This window comes from Thalassophryne amazonica, chromosome 1, assembly GCF_902500255.1.
Source record: "Thalassophryne amazonica chromosome 1, fThaAma1.1, whole genome shotgun sequence".
Taxonomy (NCBI): Eukaryota; Metazoa; Chordata; class Actinopteri; order Batrachoidiformes; family Batrachoididae; genus Thalassophryne; species Thalassophryne amazonica.
The window spans coordinates 55227392-55245282 of record NC_047103.1 but is presented as its reverse complement, the minus strand read 5'-3'; positions in this window follow the sequence as shown (position 1 = coordinate 55245282).

Below are 17891 nucleotides of genomic sequence, written 5' to 3'. Positions count from 1 at the left end.
TCACCAAGAGTGTACACAAAGATCCCTTGGAGTTACACAGAGATGCAGCAGCTGATCTCCAGAAAAAAAAAAAAATTCCCAACTTCAGCCGAGTGGTGTTCCTGCTCGTTAGGACTTGGCGCCAAATACATCCAGGCATGAGCTGCTTGGGGAAATTAGCTAAGGTTTGCCGAGTTGATAGCCTGTCACAGCCTGAAATGACACCAAAGTTAGCTAGGTCTGAGGCCTTCTTCATACAGTTTGTAAATATTCAAAGTTTGGGCTACAACCAAAAGAATGGGTGGGCATATGTGGAACTTTGTGATATCACGAAAAAGATTAAAGGAAGACATATTTTGCTGTATTAAAGAAAGATCTGCTTCACCATCAAAAAGGACCAACTTTTCAAAGACTCAAAGGGTATTGCAGGTGTCAAATCCAGCTTCAGAAAGTAAAAGTCCAGCCACGTATTTGTTCCATCTTCCCAATAAACCAACTGAGTGTAATTAGTTCAGCTCTTCAAGCAGGTAGATGAGCTAATTATTGAGATCACCTGTTTTAGGTGCACAGGTAGAAGCAACCCTTGGGAGGGTTTTTACTTTCTGAAGCCGAATTTGACACATCTGGTATCGCATCATAAAATTTTGTTGAATCCTTCCATCACTTTAAAAAAAATCCTTGTCAGAATCAAACAGAGGAGGACATATAACTGCCACCCTCTTCTGTCATCTGGCAAACTATAACCGTTGATCATTATTACACCAGGAGAGGTGCAGTTTCCTGTGCTATGACGCCAGCCTGGAATAGACAGAATTCATTAAATGGAATTGAGTGAATTCATATTCAAATTGTCACATCATGTGCAGCATGCGCATCAACTGATGAGAGGAAGCCAGCAGTTTTAATGGATAAATCAGTAAAAGCTGGTTCCATTGCTCTTTGACGTATCCATTATACTATAAAGATTACACTTGCTCAGAGTGCAGTTTGCCAGTGCAGACATGAAGCCAAGTTAGAAACCCATCTGCAGGCCATCATTTTCATTGGCAGCTGCTGAACAAATCAAAGCAACGTGACGCAGGAACAGTTTTACTCCCGCTTCTTTTTCTTCTCTGGCTTGCTGCCTTCTCTCATGCTGACTGGTTCGTTCCCCCAAAAAAATCTTCCTGAAAGCAATGGACTTTTCAGGTGTTGGGATAGTAAAGAGATATACCACCCAAGAGAGATGCCATCCAAGAGTTTCCTCAACAGTTTCATAGCATCTTTATGTACTATACTCACCACTGGTGCACTTACACTCCCTGAAAGGTTGACAAGGATGGAAATTTGTCAGAATTCAAGTCCTGACAGAGTAGTAGAATATACATGATAGTTATATAATGCTTAAGAAATAAATGTCTTTTCTCTTTTTGCTTTTTACTTTTAGGTTATAACCATGAGCAGTGATAACTTTGGGTGCTGCAATACTTAAAAAAAATTTATCACTTGCAATGACATTCAACCACCACCATGTAGCACCACCACCATTATGAGACGGTAGAGAAAGCTACACGAGAACCATGTCACAGAGATATTTACGATGTTGGCGTGGTATGGTCAGGACAAGAAAGATACACTCGGTCATCAACGTTGCCACATCCACCACCCTACAGATCTGCCCTGGGTCCCAACTGACAACCACTTGGTGAGACCAACAGTCCATTTCCACCCGAACTGGGAAGGTCTTGTCCAGTTGCCAAGGCCCAGTCTTGTTCAGCTGTCAGTTGCGTTGGATCATTCTCATGGAAACGTTCCATGTACCTATAATCATAACTGACACCATATCTGTGTCTTCCCATACAAACCCTTATTTGACAGTGCAAAAACATCCATTTGATGAACAAATGTCTTTGCTGTGGCATAATCTATCTTCACAGTGGTGACGCAGAAACTCTAAGGTTTATGCCAATACTCCATTTGTGTGACCAAACACAGTAGAAATACTGGATTTATATAACCTTATATTTCCTGGAGCTTTATTGGGTTCTTTCTCATAAAGTTACAAAATGACACATCACACAGCCACAAATTGTCACTGGTATGGCCCTTGTGTTTATTTAACATACCCAAAAACAGGTCAGGGTCTGACATGAACTTGTGCATGCAAGTACCTCTGCGTGAACTCTGCAATGATGCTAGAAAACATTGATAATCTAATGGAGCTTCTATCAAGCAAACATTTTAGGAAAAGTGCTTCAGTGCTGTTTCCACCTAATCTAATCCAATAAAATACTTTATTTAACCAGTTGAATATGTACTGTATTATTCTCTTTTCTTTAGTTCCTGTGTTGACCACGTGAAATCACATTTGCTCAGAGTTTAGACTCGCATCTGGTATTAATAAGCAATCTGCTCTACAGCAAACAGAACCTGATAGACAGTGATTCCAATTGAGACGGTGCTAAGATTAGACCTTCAGATTTCTATCCATACTATAATCCTGATTGTATAATGCCAACCTGCTTTGTCGAATTTCACATTCCAGCTTGTCTTGTGTTTATTTTCGTTTTGTGTGTGTGTGGGGGGGTGGGGGGGGGGGGGGGTGGAATATCATAAAATGTGCATGCATCCTCTCTAGCTGCCTGCAAAACACGCAGTTGCTTCACGTCTCCACATGGCTCCAGATTATATTCCCTCAGTCTCGGAGTGCTGTTTGCTTGTTTCCACAGTGAACTCAGTGACTTTGGAGACGTTGAAGCATTATTATTGGATTGTCAGACAAGCAATCAGGGCATTATTTGGGGCACATGTAGCTGCGAGGGCTATGGGTCTGTTTTGCATTCTTTTTCAGACAGAGCATTTATTTACCTACAACATATTGTTTTAAGTCCCCCCCCCCCCCCCCCCCCCAAAGGCCTCTCTGAGCCCAGCGCTGATGCCAGTACAGAGAGAGAAGAGGTGCAGAACTGAGCAAGAGGAAAAGCAAGAAAGAGCCCATATAGACCATAGAAGGACAGAGACTCAAAAAGCCAAGCAAAGGTTATGTTGCTTATGTCAGATGCTAATCAAGGCACAAGAATTCAAAGCTGAAGTCCAGAGGAAAGTCTGAGTGAACAGAATCTGCGTTAAAGCTTTGAGGGTCAAACTGAACCTAAAATGCCAGGCAATCTTTCACATGTTTGAGGCACATCATAATACTAAAACGTATTATCAAAATTAAATTTACAAAAATGTTTGAAACATTTTAGTTTATATGTAATGAGTCTAAAATATAGATTTTCCCTTTCTGAAACATCTGACAAAACATAATGAACTTTTTCATGATATTCAGAATTTCTGAGATGCACCTGTGGAATAAAATGAACACAATCAGAGTGCTACATCAAGCTGTTCAACACTAATAAGAGTCGTTTTTCTTATGAGGGAGTTGATTTCACACTATGATGGTGTTTAACGCTGCATTCACATGTTGGTGGTGTCCAGCAGATAGCAAACTGGATGTTACATTGTTTTTGATGACACTATATCCCCCCCCCCGCTGGCTGTGAGAGCAGCAGCCGCACACTGCAACAGTATGTGCTGTCATAGTAGAACATTTTCAACTCTTCCACTTGCCCAGGAGGACAATATCATGTTCAATTTCATTGGTGCATTTGTTTCCGCAGCTTTCTTCCTGTTCATGGGCCCTCGGACGTCTGTTTCACATGCACGCTCATTTCCTGGTTTAGTGTCTTAAGCACAATTTAGCTGTTCACCATCCCTCTCTCAAGTGCCAGAACATCTTGTACCCATGTTCATGCCGTGTCTTTGTGTTTGGATTTCTTTTGCCGACCCATACCTCCTTCCTTTGTCTTGAATTTAGCCTGCCGTCTTTTGGATCATTTGCCTGGTATAAAGATTAGCTGTGGTCTGAGCCTTTTGAGTGTTTTGCGGGATCATCTGTTAACTCCCTCATGGATGCTGTTACTTTGTGGACTGCCTTTCCTCTGTACCTGCTCATCGTTCCCTGCTGAGGGGTCTCCAGCCCTCCTTAAACCATTACAGACAAAAACAACCCGATGTTGATTTACCTTGAACAATGTGACAGATGGACAGAAAAGAGACACCCAGTTTCATATCAGACAAAAGGGAATACCGTGATATTCCAGAAAGGAGTTAAGCTGTAATACAAAAGGTTGACCTTTTATGCACCAGTCAGAGCCAGACCTTGCTGATTTAATAGGACTTTGTGCACAATGCAAAAATTCTGTTCTACTATGTGGTTAAGCTAATTGTTGTTCTTCTCGTTAACACTGCAAAATGGTCTTGCCTCATATCATCAACCACCATCTGTTACTACAGGCGATAATGATTGACAACTTTTCTACCATCAGAGTGTCCATCAGACACTCTGATGTTGTGTTGGTTATTACTGGACCGGGGCTGAAATGTAATTGGAATTTTAAAATTGGTTTACATTGGTAGTGTGCCTAGCTTCTAAGTTCAAGTTGTCCAGCACTCTTTTCTTCCACAAGCAGCTGTTAAACATTGTATCAGTGGAATATAAAGTTACATCACAAATCTGTACATTTCACACAGTGAAAGAAAACAAAAAGCCAGGGTTAAGAATGCTTTGGCCTGTGTTTCCATTAGAGGTTCAAGAGTGGATTATAACGCTTCTCTGGATCAAATATATATATATATTCAAGACTGTTGTGTTTAGACTATAATATACAGTAGATACTACAAGTAAGACAATACTGGTGAGAAAATACACCTTTGCATACAACAGTGACTTGTTACGATGCCTGCTGGGAAACAATCATTTCTGCTACAGGATTGTTGGAAATCACCCAGCACCACATATATTGTGGCTTGTGTACCTCAATGGGCAAACACAGTGACTTAGACATTCGCACTGTTGCCTCACAGCAAGAAGGTCATGGGATCCATTCCCATCTGTGGTCTTTCTGTGTGGAGTTTACATGTTCTCCCCATGTTTGCATGAGTTCTTTCCGGGTGCTCCAGCTTCCTCCCACATCCAAAGAAGCAAAGATTTGCAGGTTAGGTGGATTGAAAACTTTAAATTGTCTGTAGGTGAGCGTGCAGGTGCGAATGTGTTTGTCTATGTGGCTCTGTGACAGACTGGCATCCTGTCCAGGGTGTACCCCACCTCACAACCTATGACTGCAGGGATAGGCTCCAGCCCCCCGTCCCGTGGCCCTTAATTGGAGTAAGCAGTTGAAGATGAGTGAGTGCACCTCACTCAAGAATTCCACGTAGATGTTTTGCCTTCTTGTTGTGTACATACAGATCAGATAGAGGAGTGCAGGCCTACATAATGCCACATCCCAATGACAGTGGCACCTTAGTACCACACCAGTGTCCATCCTCATGTGGTTTTGAATTGGGTGAAGCTTTTTAGGGTGACTGAACTGCCAGTACTCTGCATGATGGGAGGAAACCAAAGTGCTAAAGGAAAGTCATTCAGACAATTCCATTCAGAAAGGAACCGAACCACGACCTTGGCATTTGTGCTAATTCCCCACTGTGCTCCCCATGCTAACTGAATGCAATACTAACCAAACTGAAGGATAACCGAATAGAAAGCTAACACTAAGCTAAAAAGCAAAGCAAGCAGTTGTTGTCACATTAGCCATGAGCCATTGTGAGGTACCATCTTTGAAGCCTGTTTACCATAGTAACCCATAAACATGCCATACACTCAATGTGAACTATTAAACATCAGTTTGACATAAAGAGCTTGTGTTTTTGACTCAGACATCTAGCTTGTTTCCACAATACCTTTATGCATCATCTTGTATAAGGGATTGCCACACTTTTTGGTGTGTTTGCTTTGGGTTTTGGATCACTACAAATGGAATCCAGCAGCTTTCTCTTTTAATTTTTAATTTTAATTTCAGCTTTATTTAATTTTAAGTAAGTCTGCATTAGATAAGTGATTTATAACTGTTATTGTGCATTGAGATTTAACATTTATTTCTATGTACACTTTTTTCAGTTGCCTTCATTACCATCCAGGCGATGGGTCAGTAGAGTGGCTGACCAACTATTCCCCTCCCTAGGCTTTTTTTTTTTTTGCATTGTGTAACATCATTCAGTTAAATAAAATGACAGAAAATGGCCCCTTTCTGATCAATGTATGCTTTAGTTCATCCATCTAGGCTTCTTGGTTGTTGATATACTCCAAAAAAATAAATTTTTCTTTGATTTTCCCTTTGACCAAACTACTCCACAACCTAATCACCTCTAGATATCTAACCAGGTAATATTCCCATCAAGCCATTTTTTAGTTATCTTGCCCATAGACACACAGACACATACAAACACCCCAGTGAAAACAATACTCTGCTATCACCAGTTTTCCAAAGCACACAGTAATAACTGAAATGCTTTTGATGAATAAAGCTAACCGAATCTAAAACGAGATGACTGTGAATCTAAATAAATCATAACTAAACAAAAAGCAAAATAATATAAAGTTAACTGGAAAAAAAAACTCACTGTACATAACATAAAACTATATGTTGCTGATACCGCACAGCAGAACCTAAAATGAGACACTAAAGAAAAGAGTTAACTGTTAAACAAAAGACTCTGAGGGCTTGAGCTGTGTCAGTTTTACTCCATTTTAGGTGAATACTTCCTAGAAGTCGATGACAAATACAAAACCATTAATCTTTATGGAATAAGAGGTGATCCAAAAAGTAACCAGTTGCTAAGCTGCATCCAAAAGCCTGTAAAGTGCTTCAAACAGACACTATGTCAGCAGAACATACACACCGAAACTCCCCCTTTACCGTAATGCTGTTTCAAGTGTGGGAAAAATCTGACAGATTACTAGAGGGGTATAAATCCTTCAGCTTGTGGATCTATTTTTGACATGCTACATTCCTTTGACTCCAGATATTCTCAACCATCTATATGACATTTTCAACCATCTTTGATGCGCCGGCCTTGTACGCCTGGGCTGAGACGGGTCTGTGGCCACATGCAGACATTTCTCAAGAGGTTCAGATGTCAGCTGAGAGAAAGGCAGGCAAACATGAAAACTCCAACAGGGGCTAAACTTAGAGACGAGACGTTCTAAGATGTATCTTCATGACAGCAGGTAACCAAAACTATCACCTTGGGATTCAGAAGTGAGCTGTCAAAACCGCAGCAGCCTATATAGAGCTTGCTCAAGTGGCGAGATATGCTTTTTATTTTATGCTAGAGTATCATCGGCATTGTTTCCAGGCTTGGAAACTGCAGGAATGTACAGCGTTTTAAGGGAAATAGCCCAGTTTCAGCTCTGGTCCCTCTTTGAAATTATTTACAACCTATCCAGCAGTATGTTTGACATTTCTGTCTAAATGGTTTAGTCATCCTGCAGTTAACTCATGTCAGTCTTTCTGGTTACTAATGGTCATGTCTGTCCTACAAGACGCAGGTAGTATAGTCCTTGGTCCAGCTGGAAGTAAAAAGGATGGTTACATGCATGCTGGGTGGCTGGTTCATGCTGTTGCTGGGTAGTGCTGGAGGCAGTCTAGGCAGCATATGAACAGCAAGCTGGACAGTGGCAGACAACTTCTGTGGGACTCTCTTGAAAAGGTTCTCTGACATTTTTGTTCTTCATAGAAATAATCCTTGCACTGACAACAGAATGATTCTGAGTTGGTTTTGACTACATTTCTTTGTGCCTTGCATAGGCATACTATGTAGTGGTGAAAGCCTGCAACTTCTTGCTATGATTAATTTAACTGATCAAGCGGTAATTTTCAGCACACAAATATAGGTCAGAAAACAGATATGTAAGTATGCTACACAAAATACCCAACAAAAAAGAGAAAAAAGAGTGTAGGCATGTGAGGTAGGGCAGCACGGTGGATTAGTGGTTAGCACTGTTGCCTCACAGTAAGAAGGTCATGGGATCGATTCCCACCTGTGGCCTTTTGGTGTGAAGTTTGTATGGGTTCCCTCCGGGGCCTCCGGCTTCCTCCCACATCCAAAGATATGCAGGTTAGGTGGATTGGAAACTTGTCCATAGGTGTGTATGCAGGCGTGAATGTGTTTGTCTGTATGTGGCCCTGCGACAGACTGGTGTCCCGTCCACCCCGCCTCACGCCCTATGACTGTTGGGATAGGCTCCAGCCCCCCTCGACCCTTGATTGGAGTAAGCGGTTGAAGATGAGTGAGTGAGAGCATGTGAGGTATTTAGTATGACCACAGTCCTTAGTTAGGGTGACCATATTTTGAGTACCAAAAACCAGAACACTCGGCCTGGCAATGGGACACTCAAATTATACTTGAATGCCAGTTAATTTAATAGCCCAATGAAAATCAATGAAAACCAAGACATTGTCATCATTTTCTAAAAAACAAAAAAAAAACAAAAAAAAAACAATCCAAGACTGGCAGGACAGGACATGAAAACAGGACATGTCCTGAGAAAGCAGGATGTTTGGTCACCGTAAGATTCAAGATTCAAGCATTTATTGTCATTGCCACAAAGAACAATGAAATTACATCTGGAGCATCCACATACGTAGTTAAAAAGAGCAACCAGTGCAATAAATAACCCCCTAAATATCCCATGTAACATTTATAACATCTGTACAGTGACATTTGACAGCAGTATAAAAACAAGATATTGAAAAAATGCATTAAGAGTAAGAACAGACCAAATAAATAAATATAAAAACGGTGACACTGTGCAGCAATGCAGAAACCAGTTCAATACTATTTATTGATGGCTATAATCCACGGAAGGAGGGACATAGGGGGAAGAGGGCAATTTCCAAATAAATAAATAATAATAACAATGTGCAACAATGCAAAACCAGTTCAGTGCTACTACAATTGATTATGAACTCAATGCAATTGATATAGTTATAATCCATGGGAGGGAGGCAGAGAGTGGGGGAGGGCAGAGTTCAATAATCTGACATCTTGAGGATACAGGCTATTGGCCAGTCTAGATGTTCTGGCCTTTACGGCCCTATACCTTCTCCCTGAAGGCAACAGATGGAAAAAGTGATAAGCAGGATGGTGCTGGTCTCACAGGATATTACGCACTCTATTAAGACAGCGAGTGGGATAGATAGTGTTAATCTCTGGGAGAGTCATCCCAATGATACTCCCTGCTATTTTCACCACCCGCTGAAGTGCCTGCTGATCAGCCTTAGTGCAGCTGGAGAACCACACTAACAACCTATATGTCAGCACACTACTGATGGCACAGTTATAAAAGTTCACCATCAGGCATCTAGGGATACAGGCGCTCCTCAGCTTTCTCAGATAATAGAGGCGTTGTTGGGCCTTTCCCACAACTGAGGCAATGTGAATGCCCCAGGACAGGTCCTCCGTCACTGTCACACCCAAGAACTTAAAACTGCTAACCCTCTCCACCGCATCAGTGCCAATGAAGAGAGGCTGATGGTCATTATGCCCCTTCTTACGAAAATCCACAACTATGCTAAGCTTAGTTCTTTGACAGGAAAATCAAATATGGCTCTAAAATAATGGTTGTTTGTTTGTTTTTAATCATAAAAAAATTATGTGATTCATTTCAAGGTTTTTTGGGGGTGTGTGCAAAGAAGTGGTCACTTTCAGAAAAACGTTAAATCAAATTGAATCTGGATCCTTATGCGGGTGGCGTAACGCTTGATCCCTGTATATTTGGCACTCTGTAAGAGCTTTTGTGTGCCCGGGAAGCTCAGGCGAGAGCACCAACTCTAGACTGTGCCTCCAGAGTGCAGCGGTGACATCGCTGCCATTCATCATTAAAGAGTATGCAAATTGTTATGGGGGATTATTTTTATGTCAGCTTTTCTTCCTTGATCCTATTAGCACCCATTCAAGCAGCTACCTGCCAGAAAACCATGCAACAAAGTACACTAATACAAACAACACCATTGTTACACTCTCACTTGCTCAGTTCATTATCTGAACTGTTGTTACAGAAACCTTTATCTTGGAGAAGTTAAGCTCATAACTGAATGTTTTTCCTCAGTGTGCATGGCAGATGTCATTAACGATTGCAGTATTTCAAGAATGTGCAGACCCTACACAGACTGTTACCTTTAAATGTGGAATTCAAATCAGTGCAAGCCTAGTTCATTCAATCGTGTTTTAATATATTCCAACACTGGAGGGGGTCAATCAAATGGAATGTCTGGAAACATTTGCTTTGAAACAGTTGGTAACATACCGAGGCCCCATTTGGCACAGCATGTGATGGCTACATCTGAGAATACATGCTCACGTACTTCAAATATAGTAGGCAAAAAGCAGTTTGCACAATCTGTAGGGTATGCAAATACTCAGTGTACATTTAGCAGTAGGCAAACAATACCCGAATGATGTGCTACCTCCATTGTATACAAACAAAATAGTGGTCCCTCTCATGAGAGGCCGGTCGTATATGAGGGGTGGCCTCTCAGGGGTGACCACCCCTCAAATGCGGCCAGCAACCCACTCAAAAGGACGAAAATCCCCTCAACAGCGGCCATTCCGTGGAAATTCCCAACTGGGTTTTCCCACACAAGTCGCGTCCAGTCTCTCCTGCGAACGTAAGCTCACGAGATTACACCAGTAAACAAAAGAACAAAGAAAAATGGCTCCTGTTGTCAAAACGTCCTTATCTCGGAAAAGAAAAGCTTTAACGTTAGAAGAAAAGATGAAAGTCATTCATTTGAATTAGAAAGAAGAAGGTTCCCAAAAGTTAGCTGTTGATTTAAGTGTTGATAAAACGCAGATCCACAGCATTCATTGAAACACTGAAGATGCACTGCAGGAAGAAACTCTTGCATCATGTCTTGATGGTAATGGATGATGTTTCCAAGGCATCAGATGTTTAAAGGCAAGTTCAAGTTTTTATGTGCTTAACTGTTTTGTGGACTGATCTTGTTGTGATTTTACATAATTTTTGTGACTTTAAAGGATACAATTCTTGTGCTGTGATGTTTTGAACTTAAAAATAAAAAAAAATAAGAAATCACATGTACCTAAGTATTCACAGCCTTTGCCATGAAGATCAAAACTGGGCTCAGGTGCATCCTGTTTCCACTGATCATCCTTGAGATGTTTCTCCAACTTAATTCTAGTCTAAAAACATTTTGGACTCACACACCATTCCAACTATAGGAATGTTGCATAATTACCACCCTTGAAATGTGAGCTACCTTTTTTTTATAAACACTACCCAATCTAGAGTCTGTGGATTCCCACAGACAATACGCTACTTTTTATATACATATGTATATTTTATCACGTCTATTCATGTATCACATCCTGTATCATGCCCCGATGTATCCGTATCAGCCCCAAGTCCGAAGGACGAGGACTGATACAGATACAAGGGGCATCACATATTACAACAAAATAAAGAACCATATAATTATCGTCAACTCCATTTAATAAAAACTCATTCACATATTACAACAAAAATAAAGAACAAGAACCATATAATTATCATCAGCTCCATTTAATAAAAACTCCTTTACATATTACAACAAAAATAAAGAACAAGAACCATATAATTATCGTCAACTCCACTTAATAGCAACTCATTCACATATTACATCAAAATAAAGAGCAAGAACCACATAATTATTGTCATCTCCACTTAATAACAACTCATTCACATATTACAAAAACAAAGAACAAGAACCATATAATTACTTGTATCATCAACTCCATTTAATAACAACTCATTCACATATTACAACAAAAACAAAGAACAAGAACCATATAATTACTTGTATCATCAACTCCATTTAATAAAAACTCATTCACATATTACAACAAAAATAAAGAACAAGAACCATATAATTATCATCAGCTCCATTTAATAAAAACTCCTTTACATATTACAACAAAAATAAAGAACAAGAACCATATAATTATCATCAGCTCCATTTAATAAAAACTCCTTTACATATTACAACAAAAATAAAGAACAAGAACCATATAATTATCGTCAACTCCACTTAATAGCAACTCATTCACATATTACATCAAAAATAAAGAGCAAGAACCACATAATTATTGTCATCTCCACTTAATAACAACTCATTCACATATTACAAAAACAAAGAACAAGAACCATATAATTACTTGTATCATCAACTCCATTTAATAACAACTCATTCACATATTAAACAAAAATAAAGAACAAGAACCATATATCATACACATGGAACATGACTTTGAGAGATAGCTACCCATAGACTCAAATTTAACACAATATTTTCTGGAGGTGTAAAACTCTAGCTTCAGAAAGTAAAAGCCCTCCCATCTGTGCACCTAAAACAGGTGATCTCAATAATTAGCTTGTCAACCTGCCTGAAGAGCTGAACTAATTACAGTCAGCTTGTTTATGATTTATCAGCCTTATTTTTTGTTTATATATATATATATATATATATATATATATATATGAGGTCTATTAGAAAAGTATCCGACCTTATTATTTTTTTCAAAAACCATATGGATTTGAATCACGTGTGATTACATCAGACATGCTTGAACCCTCGTGGGCATGCGAGAGTTTTTTCACGCCTGTCGGTTACGTCATTCGCCTGTGGGCAGTCTTTGAGTGAGGAGTGGCCCACCCTCTCGTCAATTTTTTCATTGTTTAAGAATGGCTCAGACTGCTGCTTTGTTTGATAAAAATTTTTTCAAAAACTGTAAGGCACAACTGAGTGGACACCATTCGATAAATTCAGCTGGTTTTCGGTAAAAATTTTAACGGCTGATGAGAGATTTTGGTCTGGTAGTGTCGCCGTAAGGACGGCCCACGGCGCCTGACGGCGATCTGTGCTTCAAGGCGGCAGCGTCTCGCCGTTTCAAGTTGAAAACTTTCACATTTCAGGCTCTGTTGACCCAGTAAGTCGTCAGAGAACAGAGAACGTTCAGAAGAAGTTGGCATGAGGAGTTTATTCGGACATTCCATTGTTAACGGACATTTTGTAATGAAAGAACGTGCGGGCAGAGTCGCATGTCGGGCCGGACGCGACCGCGGGGGATCGCGACAGGAAAAACACCTCCGTTGGAAACCTTAACGGGCAAGTTGGAACATGCCCAAGCTGTTAAACAATTTCTTAGTTACTCACTTGTTGAAAGCCATCAAAAGCCGCCTGAATTTTACAAATGGTTTTCAACACGGAGGTGTTTTTCCTGTCGCGGCGCACACAGATTCGCCGAGTCGTCACGGAAACGACTCGGCGAATTTGCGCTCACGTCTTTCATTACAAAATGTCCTTAAACAGTGGAATGTCCGCATAAAGTCCTCATGCCGGCCTCTTCTGAATCTTCTCTGTTCTCTCACGACATCCTGGGTGAATTAAGCCTTAAATTAGGATGTTTTCAGGTCGAAACAGGCCGACAACGGCGCCTGGAAGTCCTTACAGCGACAGAAACACCCCATAATCTCTCATCAGCCGTTAAACGTTTCACCGAAAACCAGCTTAATTTCTCGAATAGTGTCCACTCGGATATTCCTCACAGGTCCAGAAAAAATGTTTATAAAGCAACGCGCGCTGTCCGCAGTGGCTATTCAGACAAAGAGATTCCGACGGGCGGGGTGGAGCACTCCTCACTCAAGGCCTGCCCACAGACGAATGACGTCACCGACACGCGTGAAAAAACTCACGCATGCGCACGAGGGTTCAAGCTTGTCTGACGTAAAAACATATGAATCAAATCCATTTATTTTTTGAAAAAAATAAAAAGGACCGCTTTTTTCATCACAGACCTCGTATATATATATATATATATATATATATATAGTTACTGCAAACAAGGTTTGATTCTGTATTATGGTTCATTTGAAATGGATGGACCACTATTACACTCGTCCATGGAGGTTATTGTCATGATAAGAGCCTGAGGATGGAAGATGTCACAAATACAGTACTGTAATTTTTTAAGATATCCTGTTTAAAAAAAATGAAATTATTAGTATTTCTGTCAATAAGCATGGGTGAGAAAGATGACTCAGGGCAATCCCACAAATGCTGTTGCGTCTATAGTTTGAATCTAGAAGCGTCACGGGACACAGCATATGAAGGCAAAGAAGCCTGATAAGCTCAGGCCAACACAAACACTGATGTCATCAAAGTACATGAGCCTGCTTCAGTGACAGATTGATTATTTTTTGACATCACTACCACTATGAGAAACTAGCGAAATACACAAGACTGTGTGATCCTGAAAATTATTACTTTTATAAGATCATATTACTTGTAAATCAGATGTGAGGGTCTGTTTGTGTTCCGCTGTAAGAGCTTGTTTAAAGCACCGCCTCCTGAACTCGTTTGACTTTGAATCATGATTTCCAGTCTGCTGTCATAACTGTGGCCAAAATGGGGATCAAAAACAACAACTGTGAGAGTAGATGTGAGGACAAAACCTTTACATTCTGAATGGTTTTAGGTCAAATATCAGTAAATACAAACCAGGCCTTCTCAAGACTGGTACTGAACAATGAACCCAGTAACACGGGAAAAACAATATTTGAGTTAATGGTATCATAAAAAAAAAAAACGTACCCTTGGTATTGTGGACTCCTCTAATCAGAGCGCATGATGACATAATGTCAACAGTGAACATAGACACCACAACAAATAAAAAAAATCACAAACATTGTGATAAAAGTAAAACCCAATGTGAGCAGTGATCTCACCACTTACATTTATCACTCACTCACTCCTCACTCATCTTCAGTTGTTTATCTGGGATCAGGTCACTGGGGAAACAGCTCCAGCAGGGGACCCCAGACTTCCCTTTTGCAGGCTACATTGACCAACTCTGACTGGGAGGTCCTGAGGCGTTCCCAGGGCAGTGTGGAGATATAATCTCTCCACCTAGACCCCGGTCTTCCCGGGGTCTCCTCTCAGATGGACGTGCCTAGAACACCTCCCAAGGGAGGCAACCAGGGGACATCTTTACCAGATGCCTGAACCACCTCAGCTGGCTCCTTTCAACGCAAAGGAGCAGCGGCTCTACTCTAAGCTCACCACGGATGGCCGAACTTCTCACCCTATCTCTAAGGGAGACACCACCCACCCTCCTAAGGAAACCCATTTCAGCCGCTTGTACCTGCGATCTAGTTCTTTTGGTCATGACCCAACCCTCATGACCATAGGTGAGAGTAGGTTGACCAGTAGATCAAGAGCTTTGCCTTTTGGCTCAGTTCTGTTTTCGTCATAACAGTACGGTAGAGTGAATGCAATACCGCCCCTGCTGTGAACAATTCTCCGGCCAATCTCACGCTCCATTGTCCCGTCACTTGTGAACAAGAGCCCGAGGTACTTGAACTCCTTCATTGAGGCAAGACCTCATTCCCTACCCGGAGTAGGCAATCCATCAGTTTCCTGCTGAGAACCATGGCCTCAGATTTAGAGGTGCTGCTTCACAATGGCCAATGAAGCCAACAGGACCACATCATCTGCAAAAAACAGTGATGAGACCCTGAGCCAACCAAACTGGAAACCCTCCTCCCCGACAGTGCCTCGATATCCTGTCCATGAATATCACAAGCAGGATTGGTGACAAGGCGCGGCCCTGGCAGAGGCCAACCCCCACTGGAAACGAGTCTGACTTACTGCTGAACACCCGAACACAGCTCTCGCTTTGTGAGTACAGAGATTGGATGCCCTGAGTAGGGACACCCTCACTCCATACTCCTGCAGCACCTCCCACAGTATCTCCCGAGTACAGTACTGGATCATACGCCTTCTCCAAGTCCACAAAACACATGTAGACTGGATGGGGATACTCCCAGGCACCCTCCAGGTGAGAGTGAAGAGCTGGTCAGTTGTTCCACAACCAGGATGGAACCCGCATTGTTCCTCTTCAATCAGACCAGTTACTTACATTTGTGAGACATAAATAATATTTTTGACTTCGTGGCCGAGAGAAACAATGAAAAGCCAGCTGGTACAAATCAGATATTTGATCAATATGAACAGTTGATAAGTCACTTTTATGCATTTAATGTTTTCATTGAGTGTACAATATATCATTACTTCAATATCATGGTTTCATATCAGTTTCAAGGGGAGGTGATGGTCTAGTGGTTACGGTGTTGGGCTTGAGTCCAGAAGATCATGGGTTCAAATCCCCGCCTGACTGGAAAATCACTAAGGGCCCTTGGGTGAGGACTTTAATCCCCTATTGCTCCCGGTGTGTAGTGAGCGCCTTGTATGGCAGCACCCTGACATCGGGGTGAATGTGAGGCATAATTGTAAAGCGCTTTGAGCATCTGATGCAGATGGAAAAGCGCTATATAAATGCAGTCCATTCATATCATTTATAAGAATGTCTTTTGTTAGAAATTATATAAAAATGATTCATAGTATATATCTATCTATATATCTATATATATATATATATATATATATATATAGGTGGCACAGTGGCTTAGTAGTTAGCACTGATCCCTCACAGCACAGAGATTGCGAGGTCGCTTCCCGCCCTTTCTGTGTGGAGTTTGCATGTTCTCCCTGTTTTTCTGTGACTTCCCTCTGGGTGCTCCGGGTTAGAGCCCTGCACGGGACTGTATTCATCTTCCCACTCCCGCTGAAATTCTGAACATTCCCGCCCATACCTGCAACATGTGTGTTACAGTCCTGTCCGCACCTGCGAAACGCTGAGCACACAATAATAGAGATTTTGTGTATTCTCCCATCCCTCAGATCTTATTCCTACCATTGAGCTACCATCTCAGCACTTGTCTTACCATCTGGAGGTATTTGGTTGTGGTTGACCTTCTTGGATATTCATCTGCTGCTTCTTCTTTTATGTGTGATATTTGTGTGGTCTGTTATTTGGTTATATTCTAATGTCTTTTGATCTCTTCTTTATTAGCAGCTCATCAGGTTTCACTTGATATTTGCAGTTTTCTTCTCAGGTGTTATCTGGATATGAATTATGGTCAATCACTGTATTTCTTTTCATGTGGAAGACTGTTCTCTGACAAGCCCTTGTGTTTTGTTTTATTATCTCATGTTCCATTCACCCTAGATTGTGAAAGTCTGTTCTCTGTTGCCCCTTGTGTTCCCTTTTTGTTAGTGTATGTTCTTGTTGTCTAATCAGTACACATGTGTCTGATTGGTTCATTTGGTTATTTAAGGTCTCACTTTTGTGTTAGTTATTGTGGGTCCATTGTTGTTTGTACTTCTCATGTGCTGGTGGTATGTATATCCTATATTACAGATCATTGGAATTCTTTATGGTTAATTGTTAGTTTATGTGTTCAGTTAATTCCCAGGGGCTTGAAGTATTAAAGTCTAACCTTCCCAATTCTTGTTGTGTTTTGGATACCACACGTCAAGTCGGATAAAGACTGTATTTTTGTTGCAACCTTTCCCACACCTGTTTTTGTGTTTTTGTCTCACTGACTGAACATTAAATTTTGGCTTCTTCTGGAACTCATCTTTGTCTTGGCTGTTATGCATATTGGGGTTCTACTTTGGATTAGTTTCTGGCCATGAATCCTGACAGTGGCACCATTTGGCCACACTTATCATCCAATCCAAATGACATCCCAATATCCTCACTGTAGATCCTGGTGAGGTGGATCAGTGAGTGAGTGTCTCGCTCACTCTTGGTATACAGCTTGATGTCATCCATATACAGCAGGTGGCTGATGGTTACTCCACTCCTGAATTGACATCCGTAGCCGCTCGTTGTGATGAGTTAGCTGAGGGGGTTGAGGCCTATTCAGGACAGCAGTGGGGACAGTGCATGACCTAGGTATATTCTGACTTGATGGTGAGTTGGGTGATTGCCATAGAGTTGGCCTCTAGTGATGTCTTCTACAGTCTCATTGAGTTCCAGATGAAGGTTATCAGTGCACAGTTAGCCTTGTATAGTGTGAGGCAGTCCAGTATCCATGTCTGAGGCACTGAGTCATAAGCTTTCTTGAAGTCAATCCAGCCTGTGCT